Below are 20,441 nucleotides of genomic sequence, written 5' to 3'. Positions count from 1 at the left end.
GTTTCAGAGAGGCTAAGTTACCTGCCCATGGTCACCCAGCTAGTGAGTGGCAGAGTCAGAATTTGAGCTCAGGTCTAACCCCAAAACCCGTCTCTTCCCTATGTGCCTCAAAGGAGCTGGATGCATCTCAAGATACCCCTGCACATGTGCTCAGAAATAGTGTCCCCAGCCTTCCTGAGTGCCTGAAGTGCACCTCATTGGAGTCATTGCCCAGTGACTCCAGTCATGGATGGCCAAGAAAGGTCAGAGATGGGTAGAAGGAAGGTATACAAGAAATCCCTCAGCAAAGGTTTGACTACGGCAGGACTGACCTAAGTGTGACAGCAAGGCCTAGGGACTCAGGGTTGGGAGGAGGGAAGGGAAACTGCCAGGGGGGCCCAGAGGCTGGTAGAGCAGGGTGTGAGAGCAGCACCAGCCAGAGGAGGGAGAGCCCCCCTCAAAACCCCACAGGGCCGCTCCGGGGCAGGGACTGGTTTTGGGGTGGAAGGGCCCAGCGTGACTAGGAGGCATTAGTCAGCAGTGGTGGTTTATGAAAGGAGGGATTGTCCTGAGCCTCCTTACTCACCGGGCCGATTGGGTCGTCCCCAGAGCCCGGGAGCAGAGCTGGTATCAGAGGGGACCGGGAACTCGGCGCCGCTCACTGCCCAGGTTGAATGGCCAGGGCATCAGGGGCGGAGCGTGGGGGCCTGTGAGTCACAGCCCTCGGCTGGCAGGCTGAGTGTCTTCATTGTCCACCCGGCCGTGGGACACTGGGCCCAGAGCCCTGACGGGGGGCCTGACTCCCTCCTCTTATGTTAGAGGAAGCCAGGGCTGATTCACCAGGGGTGCCTGCCCTCAGTTATCACTCTGCCAACCTGCTGCCCCCCATCAGAAATTCAGAGTTGGAGCAGACCCCTCATTCCCGGGCAGACCCCCTTGTTCACCCACCCATTTCTTCTTCAATCATTCACACGCTCTTTTTGTGGTTGGGGGTTTTCTTTTCCCTAATTTTTATTTTTTCCATTTGTGAAAGTCGTATATTGAATGTTATCCAACCTTAAAAACAAATCCTCACCTGTGCTACAAAGGGACGAACCCTGAAGACACCATGCCCAGTGAAATAGGTATATGCTTGAATGAGCCCACTTCCACGAAGCACCTAGGATAGTCAAAATCAATAGGGACAGAAAATAGAATAGGAGTTGCCAGGGGCTGGCGGATGGCAGAGAGGAGGCATGGGGAGTCAGCGTTTGATGGTGCAGTTCGAGTTTGGGAAGACGAAAAAGTTCCGGAGATGGACGGTGGTGATGGTTGCACAGCAATGTGAAGGTACTTAATGCCACTGAACGGTACAGTTAAAAATGACTAAAATGGGAAATTCCATATTTAGCATATTTTATCACAAGAAATACAACCAGGAACACCTGGGTGGCTCAGTGGTTGAGCGTCTGCCTTTGGCCCAAGGCGTGATCCCGGGGTCCTGGGATCAAAGCCCTCATCAGGCTCCCTGCAGGGAACTTGCCTCTCCCTCTGCCTATGTCTCTGCCTCTGTGTGTGTGTGTGTGTGTGTGTGTGTGTGTGTGTGTGTGTGTCATTAACAAATAAAACCTTAAAATTTTTTTAAATTAAAATAAAAGAAACACAATCAAAAAAGTAATCTGTTGTTCAAACAATACATAAAAGTAAGAGATAACTAGATGTCTGCACTGTTTTTAGCAGTTTGGAATATTTCAAACCTTTTTATATTCCTGCACAATCATGTGTATGTGTGGGAAGAAGTTCCCCGAGGTAGGAGGGGAACACAGTCCCCAGGGGCCAACTACGTTCCTGGTCTCTCTCTCTTTGAAGAATAATGTCACATCTCCGTCTCACAAACCCTAGTAGCCCCTCAGGGCCAGGCAGCAAGGCCACGGCAAGATCACAGCATTGACAACACCATCATCCAGGGAGAGGTTAGCCTTGTCTAGCTTGGAGCTAAGCCTCATGCGCATGAACCCACTTCATCCTTATACCAGTGCCACAAGGAAGGCCCACTTTATGCCCACCCCAAAGCCTGTTCCATACATGAAGACTCAGAGGCAAAAACAAAACAAAACAAAACAAAACAAAACAACAAAAACAAAAAAACAAACAAAAAAACAAAACAAAACCAAAAACTCAGTGGCTTTGGGAATGAGGGAGTACCAGGTCCCATTGCTAGAAGGAGGCTGGAAGAGTGCTTGTCCTGCTGGACTCAGAGGCGCCCCGGCTGCCTCGTGCCCCCCTCCTTGAGCAGAATGATCGTTTATAGGGCACTTGCTCACTCTGCAGTATTCCCCAGAGGGACAGGACTCCTGGAGTTTTGTCCACTGTTTGGACCTCCTCAAGCCCTGGAACACAGTAGGTGTTCAACAAATATTTGCAGAGAGAATAGTTCCCATTCATGTCTCCGTTTGATCTTCCCCCCCACACCCCTGTGAGGTAGCAAGTTAGGAAACAGGATTGCTGCTGGTGTTAGTCATCTGGCTAGTGGGCGAAATGGAGTGATTTCCTCCTGGTCACACGGCCAGGCTCGGCTGCTGAGCTGGGGCCTCGGGCTCCTGGCACCCTTCCCAGGCCTTTCCAACTCTGTTGTCAAGACCTGGGCTCCTGCCGTTACAGGACAAAGATATTAATTGGGAGGAGGAATCCTTTGAGTCATTACCAGCAATAATAATAATAATTGCAGTCATAGTCACTGTAATCTTTAACTCATGTAAGCCTCTTATCAATGGCACCAACAAGGCACTATTATGTCAATTCTACAGTTAGGCCCAGAGAACTCCAGCAACTTCCTCAACATTACACAGCTAAGAAGTGGTGGAACTGGCATTCAGACTCCATCTGGCTCCGGAGCCCATACGCCACATGCTGATGACATTTTAGGACCCGTTGGCATCCTCGGCTGGACCCCACAAGGCTCAGCTTTGGTGAGGAGTGGCGCTGCATGAAATGTCCACCATTCCCTCCCTCGTTCATTCGGCCCGTCATCCAGCCCTCGCTCAACTCCACCTGCGTGACCCCCTGAGCGGCCCTGGGACATGGACTGAATCGGATGAGAGCCTCCCCCATTCCGACCGAGCCTCTAGGCTGCCTGGCAGGAGAGGTTAATGTCATAATTATGTGGCTAATTGTTTCATTAGAACCCAGATGAGTGCCACCGAGGAGGGTTAAGGTCTGCCAGTCTGTTATGGGCACAGACCAGGGCTGGGACTTAGGGAGGGCTGCCCAGTGGGGTTGACCCCTCAGCCGAGTGTAAAGGGTGGGTTGGGGTCAGGCAAGCAGAGAGGAAGAGCATTCTGAGCAGAGGGCACGGCCGGGGCAGCAGCTGGGCTCTGACCAGAGTTGCAGACAGCAGGGTAGCCAGAGCTGGTGCGGGAGGACAGGAGCTGGGGGTGGGGAGAGCCCGGGAACGAGGGCTACGCCAACTGCCCGGTGCCCGAGGCCTCCCATATGGAACTAGGGCTACTGTAATCATCTCTACTTTCACTATTAACCTTAGTGAACACGTGGGAAAGGGGACTTTAGAAATTCCCGTTCCCCCCAGCTCACTGGGCTTGAATGGATCCTCCGATAAACATTTACTCCATCACATGGTAAGTGTGTGCAGCTGTTTGCACTTGACAATGTGCTTGCTGTCCTGTTTGACCCTCTCAACCACCTGGAGGGAGGAAAGGCGAGCAGGTGTCGGTCCCTGTGCAGCAGAGGAAACTGAGGCAGGAAGAGGCAGTGTGCCTTCCCAGTGCCCCACCTCCAGCACTCCTTCCTTTCACGGTGGCTTTTCTCCTCTGTAAGAGGCACTTAACAGCCCCTGAATTTCTGGGTTGCTCGGGGTGGGGGTGGGGCAGTTGTGTGACATAAGCCAGGTAAAGGACTGAGCAGGTAAAGGCTCAAGGTCAGTGTTCCGGAAACGGTGGCTGCCATCATTATCATTACAGCCATAATCATTACTCTCTGATTCCGGCACTTGGCTTCCCCCTGAGCACCTGCTCCGCTGTGTGCCAGGCACTGTGCCAGGGCTGAGAGGCGGGTGGCGTAGGATGCATCCCCTGCTCCTGAGGAACTTACGGTATAGTGAGGGAGGCAGTTAATTAGCAACCTGAGGCAGCCAGCGAAGCACCCAAGGAGGAGCCGGGCACGGGGCAGGCGTGGCAGGGGAAGCCCAGAGGAGATGAAATCTGAGCTGTGCCTTCACAGTAGCTTGGCCCTCGGAAGTGGGAGAGTGGGCGAGGACTCCAGAGACACCTCAGGTCAGTGGTGGGTGTCCCTGGCGCTAGAGCAAACTGAGCTGAGGCTGGCACGTTAGCGCAGGCCACACGGAAGGGCCTCGAATTGCTGCTCCATGCCTATCTCATGGTGAGCAGCATGCCCGGGGGAGGGGGGGGGCAGGTGAAAGACCCTCTGCCTGGAGGATGACTGTCAACACAGCAATGACAAATGCAAACCTGCCTCGTTCAATGAAGCATTCAACCAAGCAGAGCAGATTCTTCTCCACAAAGTATTTGCAATTCTTTCCTAATTAAATGGGTAAATTATGCACAATGCAGGAAAGGATGCAAACACACACACACACACACACACACACACACACCAGGGGAAAATGTCAAAATCGTTTGTCGCTTACCACCCCAGATATCCCCGGTTAACCTGGTTAAACAGTGCATTCTCCAGTCTTCTGGCAGGTTCCAAGTGCTGTGAGGGGAAGCACAGGAAAGTTATGGGGCTCCCCATAACCATAACCACTCCAGGGAGGTCTGGGATGGTGTTAGAGGGGAAGGTAGGATTTGGACTCAGCCTTAAAGGAGAGGCAGGGTTTGGAAAGACCACAGAAAAGGAGAGATATTCCAGGCAAGGGAACAGCATGGCCAAGACACAGAGCCAGGGAAATGGATACAAACCATGACTGTTTGGGCACCTGCTCACGTGCCAGCCTCTGTTCTCATGTGTATCTGTGTTCCCTCATTTGATCTTTCCCAAAGCCTACAGTACAGAGACAAGAGGACCCTCATGTTAGGCTAAAGAAGCAGAAGCACCCACTCTCATTGGCTGAGACATGGTCCTGGGCCAGACCCAAGACCCAGGTCAGTCCCAACCCCAGGGAACCATCAAGAGGGGTGGCCGGGAATCGGCACCGATGATTGTGAGGAAGGGGGAGAAGCTGAAGAGGTTGGGGCAGTAGGGAACGGGGAAGGACAGGGCATGAGGGGACCTTCCATGAGTCTGGTTCCGTGCTGCAGTGGCTTTATCAGGGCCCCACAGCTCTTGACAATCACCTCTGCCCATCTAAAACCAGGCTTCTCAGAGCACGGGTCTGCTGCCCTCCAGGAGATAAGGAGACTCTGGTCATGTGTCTCTAACTGTCGGTGACCAAGCAGAAGCCACAGCAAGGCTGATGGCCAGCTCTGTGACCATGAGCAGGTGACATTGCCTTTCTGAGCCTCAGTCTCCTCATCTGTCCAATAAAAGCAGCAATACTGTTTCTCCTTTCCCTGAGCATGGTGTCCAACCAACGTGCTGCTGCCTTCCTCCTGGCCCTCTTTCCTCCCTGTGGCCTCCCCCATTCCCCAGAGGGCGCCACCTTTGCGCCGCACCAGACACCAGGCCTTTGCCAGGCTGGGACTTGAGTCAGACCTCGGTCCACCAACATGCTGCTGGGGTGGATGGGCCCAGACAGCCAGAGGATTCTTGTCCCAACTCCCATCTGGCAGCCAGCATTTGCCAGGCCCAGCTGAGGTTGTTTGAGAGGGAAGAAGGGAGAGGAAGAGGGGAGCCCCAGATGGAGAAGTTCCACTTTTGCCAGCAAAGGCTTTTGTGCTCTGGAATGCCAGGCCAGGGCAGTCAGCTCTGCCAGAGAGGAGACCGGCCTCCAACAATAATGTTTTTCCCTGGGTTTTCCAGAAGGCACCAGCTGCTTTCTAATTCAAACCATCAGGATGGGGAGGCTTACATGTGCTGAGTCTCAAAACGCCTGTAGAAAGAAAACTGCTCCCCACACCAGACAGGAGCCGGACGGGACAGCAGGTTTGGTCAAGAGGCCTCCAGACAAAAGACTGTGAGAGCCTCCCTCGGCACCCTCACATCCAACCCAGGTCCTCACCTGACACCTTCCATGGGACAGGTTTGGCACTGGTCACTCTACCCACATCCAAGAGGGCCCACCACCCACCAGGAACTGCAAGGCTTTGGAGAGATCATCATAGCTGTTATTGTAGTTTACGCCGATTGAGCTTGTGTTGTACGCCAGCAACTATGCTAAGTGCTTTATGTTCACTATCTCTCGAGCACCTACTATTATTCCATTTCGCAGAAGAGAATGATGAGTCTTAGCAAAGTGAAAAGCCTCTGCCTCAGGTCCCCCAGCAAGAAGGAAAGAGGTGGGCTCCCAACCCTGGGTCTGCCTCCAGGGCTTCACTGCTCCAGGGCCTTGCCGCCCAGCAAATAAAAGATGTAAGCATCCATATGCACACTCACGCACGCACTCTGTTCATGGTGAATCTTATCAATATAAATCGGCTGCCATCGTCCCGTTAAATACAATTCCTTCCTCCTTGTTAACTGTGATATCTCTTCTGTTTTATTTTTTTTTTAATTTTTATTTATTTATGATAGTCACAGAGAGAGAGAGAGAGGCAGAGACACAGGCAGAGGAAGAAGCAGGCTCCATGCACCGGGAGCCCGATGTGGGATTCGATCCGGGGTCTCCAGGATCGCGCCCTGGGCCAAAGGCAGGCGCCAAACCGCTGCGCCACCCAGGGATCCCTCTTCTGTTTTAATATGGATTTTCAAATCCATATTCATCCAACAGATTGTTTATGAAAAGCACATCTGTTTGAGGTGTTCATAAGTAAATTTTGAAAAAACTCTGGAAAAAAGGATATCAGTGTCCTTTACCAGAATGGCCAGAATCACAAAGTCAGATAATAACAAGTGATGGCCACGATGTGGAGAAATCAGAGCCCTCATAGCTGTGGGTGGGGATTCGGATGGTGCAGCTGCTTTGGCAAACAGTCTGGCAGCTCCTCAGACAATGAAACATAGAGCTCCCTGTGACCCAGCAATTCCACTCCTAAGTACCCAAGAGAAATGAAAACATATGTCCACACAAAGACTTGTACAGGAATGTTCAGAGCAACATTGTTCATAGTAGCCAAAATGTGGAAACAATCCACAGGGATAAACAAAATGTGGTCTATCCATACCACGGAATATTATTCAGCCATAAATAGGAATGAAGTCCTGATATGCACCACAACATGTTAGAACCTTGAAAACCTGATGCTGAGAGAGACAGCCAGTCACAAAAGACACATACTGTAGGATTCCATGCATAGGAAATGTCTAGAATAGAGAAATCCACAGGGATGGAAAGGAGATCAGTGTTTGCTCAGGGTTGGGGCCAAGGGGTGGGGTGGGGACCTGGGGATTGGTAATAGCCAAAGGGTATGGGCTATTTTTGAAGTTACCAAAATGCTCAAAAAAAAAAAAAAAGCCATGGTGATAGTTGCACATATCTGTGAATACACCAAAAGCCATTCAAGTGGGTGAATTATATGATATGTGAATTTGATCTCAATAAAGCTGTTTTAAAAAGAAAAAGTTCAAGATGCACCTTTAAGGAGCTCACGGATGAGGGAGGGCAGAGAAGCAAATACTTTTATTCACGACAGCAGAAAGCACAAGCCTGGGTGAGGGTGAGCAGGTCTGGCTGAGGACAGGTGTTTGAGTCAGGGTGCGGAAGTAACAAGTTTTCCACGTGAGAGGAAATGAGTAGTAAGTATAGTGCTGTGGGAAGAGAGGGGAACATGTCTCAGCCTAGGGAGCTCTCTCAGCCTAGAGAGCTGGCGGTGAAAGAAGAGGCAATCCAAGGAGGCTTCCTGGAGTAGGTGACACTGAGCTGTGTCCTGAAGAACAAGTCAGGCAAGAAAGTGAGGGGCAGAAAAAAGTGTCACAGGTGGAGGGTACAGAGACATGCTCAGGGGATGTTCTCAGGGGCTGGTGGGAGTGGGAGGGAGTCTAAGACAGGATTCCTGCCTGGCACAATGGGAAGGACAGAGGACTCCCATCTGCCCCTATCTGGCTGTGTCCCTCAAGCAAACCCCTGCCTTGGATTCCAACAAAAACCCCTCCCATCTCTGATTCTGTGAGTCTCTGAGGCTGAGATTGGAGAGACAGGGCAAACCAATGGCAGTCAGTGGGTAGAGAGGGAGAGGAGGCTTTCTGAGTGTCAGGGCCTAGAAACAGGGGGACTGGCGCCTCTCAGACACAAGCTCTCCAGCTTCTCAGAGCTGGATGGTGACCTGCTGCCCAGGGGCCATGTGCCCCACCTTCACCTCCCCAGGAAACACGGGTGCCTGAGAAGAAATCGAAACAGAAACACAGGTGTCTCTCCCTGGGCAGATTCCAAGAAAGAAAAGGAGAGAAGCCATGAGCTTTGAAGGGAGGAAGGAAACCCAAGCCGCGAGAGGAAGCGAGGGAGGTGGGGAGCTGTGAGAGAGCAGCAGGTGCCCTGGGTGTGGTCACACAGCTCACGGCCACCCCCACCGGTTGTGTTCGGGTGAACCCAACCACGGGCACCATCAAAGGGGCAAAAGAATTGTGTGTGGAGGAGACGCAGGCCCTGGTGACGGCGGGGTGCTTCCCACGGTGGTGCCTGTAGGCCTCCCGTCTTCTCAGCCTCCCCTGGCCCCCCGGGATCTGATGTTTATGTCCTACATTTGGAGCCAGAGGCTCTGGGTTCAGCTTTGGGCCTTCAGGGTCTTCCTTGCAGCCTCTACCCCCTCAGTGTGCTTATCTGTGAAATGGGATCACCATTTGCACTCCACTTCTGTTATCAGTGAACAGGGAGGAAGACAGTCATGTGAAAAGAGCTGGACAGCAATGGATCTAGGGGAAGAGTGAACTGTGAGCATGAGCATGAAGACGGCAGCCTTCTGAACCATCCTCTGCCGGGCTTTTTACCTTTCAAAGCATCTTCTCATGTGCTACCTCCTCTGAGCATCGTGGCCCTGAGAAGGGAAGGCCAGGGGGTCTTCTGCCCATTTGATGAGAGACAGAACTGAGGCTCAGGAAAGGTGCATGATCAAGGGCACGTGCAGCAGGCAGGAGCACACTGGGACTGGGGCTCCCTGGGCCTGGGCCTCACCACCTTAGGCCCTGTTCTCCCGGGCAGGTTTGGGGACATGCTTGTGCCTTCCATACCGGCAGCGGATCATCCCGCGCCCCAGATCAAACTTCCTGGGTTTTGTGGAGGAGGTTCGGCCTGCAGCAGGGAAGATTCACCAACATGTCTTCAACTATTTAAAGGTTTCTCAAGTAGATGCTGTATTAGGCTAGCTCCAGGGCTGGAACCAAGGAAAACTCTGAGGGATTAATAGGAATGTGGAGGAGGAACATTAGGAATACACAGACCTGGGGTGTCTGGGTGGCTCAGTGGGTTAAGCATCTGCCTTCGGCTCAGGTGATGGTACCAGGGTTCTGGGATCAAGCCCCTCTTTCGGCTCCCTGCTTAGTTGAGAGCCTGATTCTCTCTCCCCCTCTGCAGCTCCCCCTGCTTGTGCTCTTTCTCTCTCATTCTATTTCTCTCTGTCAAATAAGCTCTTTAAAAAAAGGAATTCACAGACCTTACAGATGGAACAGGCTGCCTGAAGGGGTAGTGAGCTTCCTGTCACCGGGGGGTGCTCAAGTGCAGGCCTGACACAGCTCAGAGGAGAGTGAATTCTGAGTAGGGGCAGGGAGTGGGGGGGTGGGGGTAGAGGCAGGCTTCTCAGCCTGGGCACAATTGGTGTTCTCTGAAGCAGGGCTGTCTTTGCATTTGTAGGATGCTCAGCAACATCTCTAGTCTTTACCCACTAAACCACTAGCACCACCCTCCCCACACTTTGTGAGGATCAAAAATGTCTCTGGACACGGTCCAGTGTCCCCTGGGACAAAATTGCACCCCCATTTGAGACAAATTGGCCTAGGTGAACTTTAAGATGCCCTGAGATGCCATAATTCCTTAGTTCTTGACAAGGAGCCACAAGAACCACTGCCATTGTTTGAGCCCCTTGTGGTGTGCGTGATGCTGACAGTCTTAAACACACCATCTCGTCTAATGTTGCAATCTGCCTTGGTGGGTCTGTCTTCTTACTCCGTTCTCCCCTACTCCTCTTCCTCCTTAGGTCCCAGAGTATTGCTCCACCTGGAGCCCCTTCCTGCTCCCCATCTCATTCATGCCCTTCTCTGTAATTCTATCCCAGCACCCTATTGCTCCCCTAAATAGCACAGTATCTCAGTGCCCGCCTCCCAGTCTGTCTTCTTGTTAGACAATGGGTGCCTAGAGGCCACCTGGGTCTTGCTGCCCTTTGGGTCCCCACATGGTAGGGGCTCCACGCACACGCACGGAGGGTGCCAGGGGGAGGGGTAAGCTCAGCGTGTCCCTAACCTGTCCCGGGCAGCAGGGCCGCCTGAGTCTGCAGCCCCGGTCACCTACTGCCCATGCTGCCTGAGCCAGCCCCCCAATACCACCTCGGGAAGCCACCCACTGCCTGGCCGTCCCCGGCATCTCTGAGCACAGGTCTCTGACCCAGACACTGGCCCGTGTCCAGACAGCCGGCTCCACAGGAAGGACAAGGGGCGGGGGATGTGGGCAGGACTCTCCCCTGCAGGAGGAAATGACCTGGCTAGAGACAGTGACCACAGACTTGTTCAGTAAATCCTGGGTCCCTGAGCGGGTCCCTCTCTTCAAAGCTGGAAGGAGGTCACTCCAGGATAAACAAAGGGAAACCCGGTCAAATCCTGGCCAGGGGATGGTCAGGCCAGAGGGCGGTTCTGTTAACTGGGGATTCTGATGGAGGGTGAGTGTGGCACAGGGTGGCAGGAAGCTCGCCACCCTCTGTGGGCTCGGGCCGGGCTTAAATCTAGCCCACCCCCTGCCCTCCATGCGACGGTGGCCCGGTGACCTCGGCTAAGTGTCTCTGGTGCTCGGATCCGCAGAGATTTCTTTTGTAAAGTGAGGAAGATTTGAACTACATTGGCGGTTTCTGAGTTTGGGGGGTAGGTATTTTGTTTTTAACAAAAGCAGCTCCCCTTCTTAAAGGGAAATCTCATGTGAAAACCCAACAAAACCCAACGTGTAATAAAAACCCGAGCTCTGTCTTCCCTGCGTGCTCTGTTCTTCCCCGCCCCCAAGTAGTTCTGGGTTACCTCTCCCCACAGGCTCCCTCAGGGCCAGTCTGAAACCCGCAGGGGTTTCTCCGAGCCCTTCTAGTTCCAATGGCCTGCAATTCTACAAATGACCCCACCGAATGGTGAAATGCGACCGAACATAATGGGGGGCTGGGTATATGTGGTGGCCCCTCAGGGTCTTGCAAGGCCTGGGGTTGGCTGTGACTTGGGTTATCCTTGAACATGCTGAGATGGAAAATTCTGGTCATCTGAGTATTCTGTTTATTTCTGTGGGTCCCTGGATAAACAGGAATTCACAGTACCCAACAAAGATAAACTTATGGAACTCATTACCCCAAAAGGGGTTATAGGCCCAGGACGTGAGCACACCGCAGCAGGCCCCACTGTGTTTGGATGAGTGGAGCGCAGAGTAGAGACACCAAGGTCTGGTCCCAGCCTGACAGCCTGATGTGGCCACATCCCCAAGGTCCTGAGGCCGCAACTCTGCAACATCCCACAAGCCCTTTCTCACCCTTTTGCTTAAGAAACTGAGGCTTAAGGAGGTAGAATCACGTGCAAGTAGCAGAAGCCAGAGCCCTCCGCTCCACTGTCTGAGGCCTCCCACACCATCCCCATGGTGGCCAGCAGCAAACTCAGGCCTGGGCTCCTCTTCTGGAAACTGGAGGTGTTTGACTGGGGCATGCCTTCCCATCAACACCTGCAGGCCCAGATGGCTCTGGGCAAGAGACTGAGTTAGATGCTGGTAGGAGAGGAAGTGAATAAAGACACGGCCTCTGCTACATCAGAGGGACCAGAGGCCAGAATTAACTCTGCCAAGCAGCTGGTTGGTGAGCATTTGAAAAAGGTTTCATTGAGAGGGAATGCCTAGGTCTACTTGGAGGCTGAGTAGTCAAGCGGCAGATGGAGGCAGCAGGGAACCCCATTTCCCCCAGAGGGAAGAGCCTGTGCTAAGGCGGAGAGGCGCAAGAGAGGATCTTGAAGAATTTCTCCAGGTCTAACTGCCTCGGGTGTTGGGGGTCATTAGGGGCTGATAAGGGAGAAAAGGTGGGTGTCCCAGGATCAATACCTCAGAGAAAGAATAAGCGTCTCTTACCAGAGTCACCAGATTCTCAGGCTTCAGGGACCCTGGGACTGCCCATGAGAAATCTGTCTGATAATTGTAAGAATCTCCTAATCAGTTCTTGCAGGAGCTAGGAGAGCCCTTTAGAGATTATGAGTTTCCTGTGGCTGCCATAACAAGTCACCACAAACTGGGTGACTTAAAACAACAGAAATCTATTCTCTCACTGTCCTGGAGGCCAGGAGTCTTAAATCAAGGTTTTGGCAGGACCTCGCTTTGTCTGAAGCCCTAGGGGAGAATCTTTCCTTGCCTCTTCCAGGTGGCTTCTAGAAGATGGCTCCAGGCATTTCTTTGCTCATGGCTAAGCTACATCACTCCAACCTCTGCTTCCATGTTCACACATTGTTCCATATCTCAAATATCACTCTGTCTTTCTCTTATAAAGACATTTGTCATTGGATTTAGGGCCCACTTGGATAATCCAGGATGATCTCATCTAGAGATGCTTCACTTAATTATGTAAGACCATTTTTCCAGATAAGGTCACATTGACATGTTCTAAGTTGTGGACGTGTCTTTTGCGGGGGACACTATTCAACCTTCTACAGGGATCAACCATCCCATAGCCTTATTTTGAGGACACTGAGGCTTAGCCAGGGAAAGGTTTTTGCCTGTGGCTAGCCAGTCACTGACAGAACTGGCACAGGGACACTAGTACTGATGCCATCATTGTGATCATAGCATAACACACATACCACTTAGCATAGACCAGACATTGTTCCATGTTGCACATTTATCCATTCAGAGTGATCCTATTCTACAGAAGAGCACAGAGGCACAAAGAGATCTAGGAACTTGCCCAAGGCCACACAGCCAGTCTGTGAGCTTACACTCTGCCCTGAGAACCCCAAGTGTCTCCTGATCTGTAGGAGTCAGTACGTTTGTGAGTCTGAGCCATGGAATGGATCCTTTGTTCAACTCTGAGGCTTCAAGGGGATAGAATAGGAGTCTGAAGTCTAGGTGGAGAGATAGACACATACAAGATAATTTCATAGAATGTAGGGAAGACACCAGTCTAAGGGCTCAAGGAGGAATCTCATAGGAAAGAGGCCAACATTAGGAGGCCCTCAAAAGAGGAATGAAATAGTACAAAGAAAAAAGAATGGGAAGAATGTTCTAGGCATGGGGACAGGATGCACAGAAGCAGGGAGGAAGCATGAATGAGCATGGCACAGCCTGGGGACCACAAGTAGTTTGGTTTTTCTGGAACATAAAGTGATGGAGAATGAGGTTCAGGAGAAGGCAGAGCGTAGAGCACAGGCTAAGGCTTTGGACTCCATCCTGAGGGTACTGGGAGTGCCACCAAGGATTTTCAGCAGAAGTTACATTGGTTGATTTGTGTTCTAGAAAGACTACTTGGGCCCCAGCCTTGACTCAGCCCCTGGGCCAGGCCTAGTATTGTTGGGATTAGATAGAAGAGTTTCTGCAGGGACCTCTCTTGAGGGTGCCACGTGCCCTGCACCTGACGTTCAGTTCTGGTCCCTAGCTTGGCAGGAGTGAGATGAAGCTGAGATTTGGAGCAGGGGAATCTGTGCCTGGTTGTTTCCTCCTTCCTCTCCCCTTCTGTTCTAGAAGCCCAAGCCATGCTGGAAGACTAGGGGCATGGAAGAGAAAAGGTCTACAGACAGAATTTAGCCCTGCACCCCTTTAAGTTGGGTAGGTAAGTGGTGGCTGCTGGAAAAGATGCCTAATAGGGCATTAAAGGAAGTTGGCACATCGCCATTTCCCAGACCGTGTCCATAGATGTAGTTCTGGAAGATCCATGAACGCACTGTCTGTTCCATCCACTTCTGGATGTCTAAAGTCTCTGAGATGTCCTCCAAAGAAAACATTTTTTTTTTTTTTAAAGTAAGTTCTACATCCAGTATGGGGCTTGAACTCATGACCCTGAGGTCAAAGTCGCATGCTCTACCCAGTGAGCCAGCCAGGTATCCCTGAAGATCTCTTTTTGATTTTGTTTAACCCAGTGTTCCCCAAACTTTTTTTTTTAATTGAAGTATGGTTGACACATAGTGTTACATTAGTTGATGCAAGGTTCCTGTATTCTCTGAACACCAATGAACTTCCCTTGAGAATGGAGAGCAGTGGAACCCATTTTGGGCCATGCTGGTACAGAAGAGGGAGCACCAGGCCAGGAGTCAAAAGGCAGAAGTAGAATTGGTCCTTGCAGAGACACCAACCACTTCTCAAAAAGCCCCTATTTCCTCCCTGCTGCCTCCTTTGGGGGCAGTTGTCTTCTGTATCACAGTGACCACATGGCCTCCCTGTAAAAGGGATCTTGTGCTTTCACCGTGGGGTCTAGTGCCCGGCACAGAGCCAGGCACCGAATGAATACATGAATGAGAGTCTAAAATGAGACCTGCCTCTGCAATAGGATTATTAGGAAATTAAATAAATGAATGCCTGCAAGATGAGTTTTACGTTAACACACTTTATAGCCCTGTTCACCTGTAAGGGACTATTTTTTATATACCCTGTAATCCAAGGGGGCTTTACCCCCCACTGACTTGCCATGTGCCAAAAATTCCACCATTAGTCACTCATTACCTTAGGGTGCTGAAGATCCAATTAAAATGTAAATGTGTGACCTAGAGGCACCAGCACTCCGACACAGTGTCAGACCATCATCTTCGGCAATTTGTCCATCAGATTAATCCGATCCAGATGAAAGAACGCAAAAGTGGGAAGCTCCTATTGTGGGAGGGGGAATGTGGGACATAAAATGATGTTGCTGGGGGTTCTGGGGGGCTTGGGGAACAGAGAGTGGGGCTCTAAATTAAGCTTGATGGTCGTATCGCCAACCTCTACCACTGCTCCCTTACAGACAGGCCTGGGCCATGATCCTTCCTCCCAGGACATCCAGGTCAGGCAGTTGAGAAGGGGACGGGCCAGGGCTAGGAGAAAGGCTGACCCATTTTGCCCAGGGCTGCTGGTCTGGCCAGGGGGTCTCAGCTGTGCTCTGCAAGAAACCCACACAATACAACCCTCCTGGTCCTCCACCTCACCACTGGGGCCAGGACAGTTTGGCGAGCTATGGGCTGAGGACCAGACACTCCTGAGACTAGGCAGAGAGACACAAGAAGGGAGGTAGCTGCTGCTGGCTGGCCATGGTCAGGACTAGGACCTGCCTCCCATCCTCATCTCTCCCCATTACTCCCCAGATCCCCACCCTCAGCACCCACCAGGTGGCAGCCCTGCTGGTGGCAGCCCCTCCTGTTTAGACCAGAGGATTCTCTCTTCAGGATCTTTTGCAAGGGGGTTTAGAAGAAATGTTGCCTCTTGGCACGAACTGATTCATTCCTGCCTTAAGCAACCCCGGGAAGCCCCGAGAAGGCAACAGATGGGGAAACTGAGGCTCCTCCTTCTCCAGCATGTCTCCACTCGAATGTTGCTTCTCTGGTCACCCAGCTCTGCCACAGCAGCCCTGGTATTTCCTCCAGGGCATTTCTTAACCTGCTGACATCAGCTATCGTGTGGACTCATATATCATCTCTCACCCCACCTTGAAATGAAGCTGCATGAGAGTGGGAACCTGTGTCCAGTGGCATCTAGCACACAGTAAGCATTTAATAAATATTTGTTGGGCAAATGAAGGAAATAAGATTCAGGCCCACAGAAGGGGAAAGGGACTCTGCCAAGGTCATTCGGAAGTCGGTGGAGAGCCAGGCCTAGAACCTGGGCCCCTGGGCCCCAGGCCAGGGCTCTTTCTATTTTCTTCCAGGCTCTGTCCCTAGGGTGACACTGCCTACTTTCTTCTGCAATAATCATCTATCCATCACCCCGAGAAAGGAGTATTTACTCTATGGGCTCCAGCCACACACACCACCACCCTATGGCAATCATTTCCTAACATACGCCAGGGCTCAGCAAACTTTGTCTGTAAAGGATCAGATACCATTTTAGGCTTTGCAGGTCATGAGGTCTCTGTTGCAGATGCTCAACAATATTGCAGCCTGAAAAGCAGCCAGAGACCTTATGTAAATCAATGGGTGTGGCTGTGTTTTAATAAAGCTTTATTTACAAAAGCAAGCAGTGGGCCAGATTAACAAGTCAAAATACAGGACATCAAGTTAAATTTTAATTTCAGTGTCCTGCATTTTGTCTACAACCCTAGGCTGGTGGGCCCGTGTGCTGACCTGGGCTTAGATTCTGGGTTGGCATGAACCTTGGAAGGGACAGGGAAAGGAATCATTATGGAATGCCTACCATGTGGGTGGCACTGGGTTGGGCACTTTCTTTTCATCTTCTCAGCAGCTCTGCAAGGTGAGATGTGGGGTCTCCATTTGTTGATGTACGAGAACATGAGGACTTAAGGAAAGCAAGGAGCCCAGCTTTTCATAGCTGGTCAGAGACAGAGCCAGGATCTAAACCCATGGCAGTCTGGCCCCCAAACCTGTGCTCTTTTAAATCAATCTCATCTTATTTTTATGGAAACCAGTGCTCAAAGAGGTGAAGTGACATGACCAAGGCATAGAGCAGGGGGGAGTCCTGTCTGGATTAGAATGAAGGCTTTCTGGCCCCTCATTCTCGGAGCTTTCAGGGGGCACCCAGCAATTCTGTGAATGAAATTGTGTTGTTGTTGACCTATTGGTTACTTCCTGTGTGTGTGTGTACATGTGTGGATGGGTATATAGGTGCACACATGCATGAATGCATGTAAACAAGAGCAGAAGCCATGGATCCTGTCAGTTTTGCGGGGCTGGATCTTGTCTGTTGCATATTAGATGCTGCAAAATGATGTGTTGATTGATGGATTTGTTTTGACCAGGGCTTCTCAACATTGGCACACTTGGGCCGGGGGGGCTGTCCTGTGTGTTGTGGCATGATTACCAGTGCCCCTAGCCTCTACCTGCTTGATGCCAGTAAGTAGCACACCTATCATTTGTGTGTGACACTCAGAAGTGTCTCCAGACATTGCCACGCATCTCAGAGTTAGGGAAGGGGATGAGTGGGTTGGGAAGAAATAGCCCCAGGCTGAGAACTACTAATTTTGCCTAATTCAGAGATTTGAATCTCCTCGGAGGTCTCCTGGGGAAACCTGTACTCACCCACCCTCCAGAGGCCCACACATCTCCCTACACTTCTGGCCCAAACATTCTGAGTCTCGAAAATGGTACCGTTGATAAACCCCAAAAAGCAGAAGAAAGAGTTTATATTAACCAAGCCATGATAAGAGTTGCTGTGAACATGGAATAAACCACAGTGCCTATAGCCGGGCTCCACAGACAGCAGGTGATACCTAAAGCCAGAGGTTCTGGAACCTGTCTCTGCACCAGAGCATCCTAAAACTCTTCAAAGGCCCACTCCCGGCCGTCCTCATGGACCCACATGGACTCTGGAGGGTAGGCCAGGAGCTGTCTGTCCTGTTTCCTCCTGGCCCAACTAGCTCTGTTCCAATAGGTGTTTGGGGCCAACTCCTGAAGGCCCCTCAGAGGGAATGAAATGGAGGGAATTGGGGGCCTGGGGCTGCTCTCAGGGTGAGGCTTTGGACAGGGGACTTCAGGATGCAGGACTACTGCCACGTGGGTGGCTGGCTTCTTTGCATCAGGCCGGTCTGGTGGAGAAAATGACCTCACCTGCTTGGAAGAACCCTTGGTGGTTGCTGGGATCTGGGGTCGGGGAGGGGTCCCAAGGGCCAGACAGAGAGGAGCTTAGGGGCTGAGAACACCTCCCCCCAGCCTGGCTGCAGCCCAGCCTGGCTGCCTGTGGTCTGGCCCAGGAGCTGGGGACAGACCTCCCCCGTGGCTGGCACCCTCTCAGCGGCCTCTTCCCAGCCACGGCGGGGAAAGTGAGAGGGGCTGACGTGGGGCTGACCTCACAATCGGCTCCCCATCCTCCAGTACCTCCCTAAGGGTTTCACGGCTGCTGGGAAGCAGGACCTCCCTGGGGTCACCAGGGGAAGGGAAGTGACTAGAGGATGCCACAGGCTGAACTGGGGCAGGGGTGGGGTGGGGAGGCTTTGGGGGCTGGGTCCGCAAGCCAGGGCCAGGGGCGGGTGGGTGGGGGAGACAAAAGGCTGCCTTGTACCCCAATACCTCCTCTGCTGCTGACAGGAGATCCGAGGTTTCCCTTAGGAGAGTCATGGTAGAGGGGCTTTCAAAGTTCTAGAAATGAATCAAGAATGGATGGCCCCGGGCACCTGGGTGGCTCAGTGGTTGAGCATCTGTTTTCAGCTCAGGTCATGATCCTGGGGTCCTGGGATTGAGTCCCACATCAGGCTCCCCACGGGGAGCCTGCTTCTCCCCCTGCCTATGTCTCTGCCTCTCTCTGTGTGTCTCTCATGAATAAATAAAATCCTAAAAAAAAAAAAAAAAAAGGTGGATGGCCCTTGTGGACAGTGTAGGGAGAGGCAGAGGGGATGTGGTTATTTAGATGCTACCTGGCCACTCAGCCTACATCCCAGACATTACTGCATCTACTTCTCTCAATGACTGTAGGAGGGCCATGTGACAGATGAGGAAACTGGGGTGCAGAGAATTTAACAAGCTTGTCTGAGCTCCCATAGCTGGAAAGGTCAGAGTCCCAGCCCTGTGCCTGGTGCTTACTGTAGGTCAAGACTTGTCAGACTCAAGTGAACAAAATCCCCTGATAATCACCCTGAAATACAGATTCCAATTCGGCCTGTCTCAGGTAGAGCCTGAAATTCTAAATTTTTTCACTCCCAGGGGGTATGGGAGCAGCCGGTCTGTGCTCTACTCATTTTACACAGGCTAACACAGTTAAGGTCCTGGCACAGGCTTTCAATACATGGAAGCTTTTATTTCTATTACCTGTGGAAAGTACTCACAATATGTTTTGTGCAGAGTAGGTGCTCCATAAACAACAGTTGTCCTTGTGAAACAAGATCACATAAAGGAAGAGCTTGGTGAACTCAAGAGCTCTTTGCGAACATATAATTAGAACTAAAATGGACTTTAAGACAGTGAAATTGAAGGAGTCAAGGAGGGCTCCATGGAGGAGGTGACATTTGAGCCAGCCCTTGAAGGACCAGAAAGAATTTTCCATGTAGCAAAGGAGGAAGGGGATTTTAGTCAAAGGGAAGAGCCAGAGCAAAAATGTATAGAGGCGAAAGGATGTGACATTTAACAGATCGCTAAGCCACCTCATAGCCAGAGGGACGGGGGGAGTGAGGGAGGCAAGCCCAGAAGGTTAGTTTGGCAGGAGGAGCTACATGATTCACAAAGTAAAAAATACAGAGCTCCTTGGAAGAGATCGGGTGTGTATATTAGGGTCCCCTGGTTGCTGTAACACTACAAACTGGGTAGCTTAAAACAGCCATTTATTCATTCTCAGCCCTGGAGGCCAAAAGTCCGAAATTCAGAGGTTGGCAAGGCTAAGGCCCCTTCCGAAGACTTTAAAACGATCTTTCCCCGCTTCTTCCAGCTTCGTGGGGGAGGGGTGTGAGTGGGTCTTTCTTGATGTCTCTTATAAGGACGCCTGTCCTTGGATTTAAGGCTCACTCAGAACATTCGGGATGATCTCACCTGGAGGTCCTTAACTTAATTACATCTGCAAAGATTCTTTTTCCAAATAAGGACGCATTCACAGGTTCCAGGGACTAGGATGCAGATGTAGTTTTCAGGGGCCACGCTTCAAACCGCTGGAGTGGGCGATGCACCCTTCAACCCACTGGTCCCTCTCCAAGATGGGACCGGAAGAGCAGACAGAGGAGGAAGCTGAGACTTCTACCCGTAGGCTGCCCGTCTGGCCTTTGCCTATGACACACTCTTCCTTCGAAGAGCCAACCGTCCTTCTGGGGAACTGGGAGGGTTCCAGCTGGCCTGCCTGGGTGGGGGGGTGGCAGAGGGGTGGGGCCTTGGTGAGCAGAGCCAGGAGAAAGCCTGCTGACAGGTAGAGCCATTCCTGGCTTTGATTCATTGACCGTCAGGGCAAGAGCTGGACCAAGCCTCTTGGAATTACAAAAATGCCCCACACATATTTTCCTCCCAGCCGGTGGTTTTGTTCTCAGCCAGCAGAGAAGGCCTGTCTGCTCTGTTAACCCCCGCTCAGCCTCCCATCTCATTGCCCCGTCTGCGGCTCCCTCATCCTTCACCACCCCCCTGCACCTCTCCCCCCAGAGACACCCTCTCTCCACCACCAGTCATTGAGGCTGGAGTGGGCAGGGCTTGACCACGTCCTCATAATTGAAATATTTGGC

This window comes from Vulpes lagopus, chromosome 14, assembly GCF_018345385.1.
Source record: "Vulpes lagopus strain Blue_001 chromosome 14, ASM1834538v1, whole genome shotgun sequence".
Lineage (NCBI taxonomy): Eukaryota > Metazoa > Chordata > Mammalia > Carnivora > Canidae > Vulpes > Vulpes lagopus.
This window is presented reverse-complemented; position numbering follows the sequence as displayed.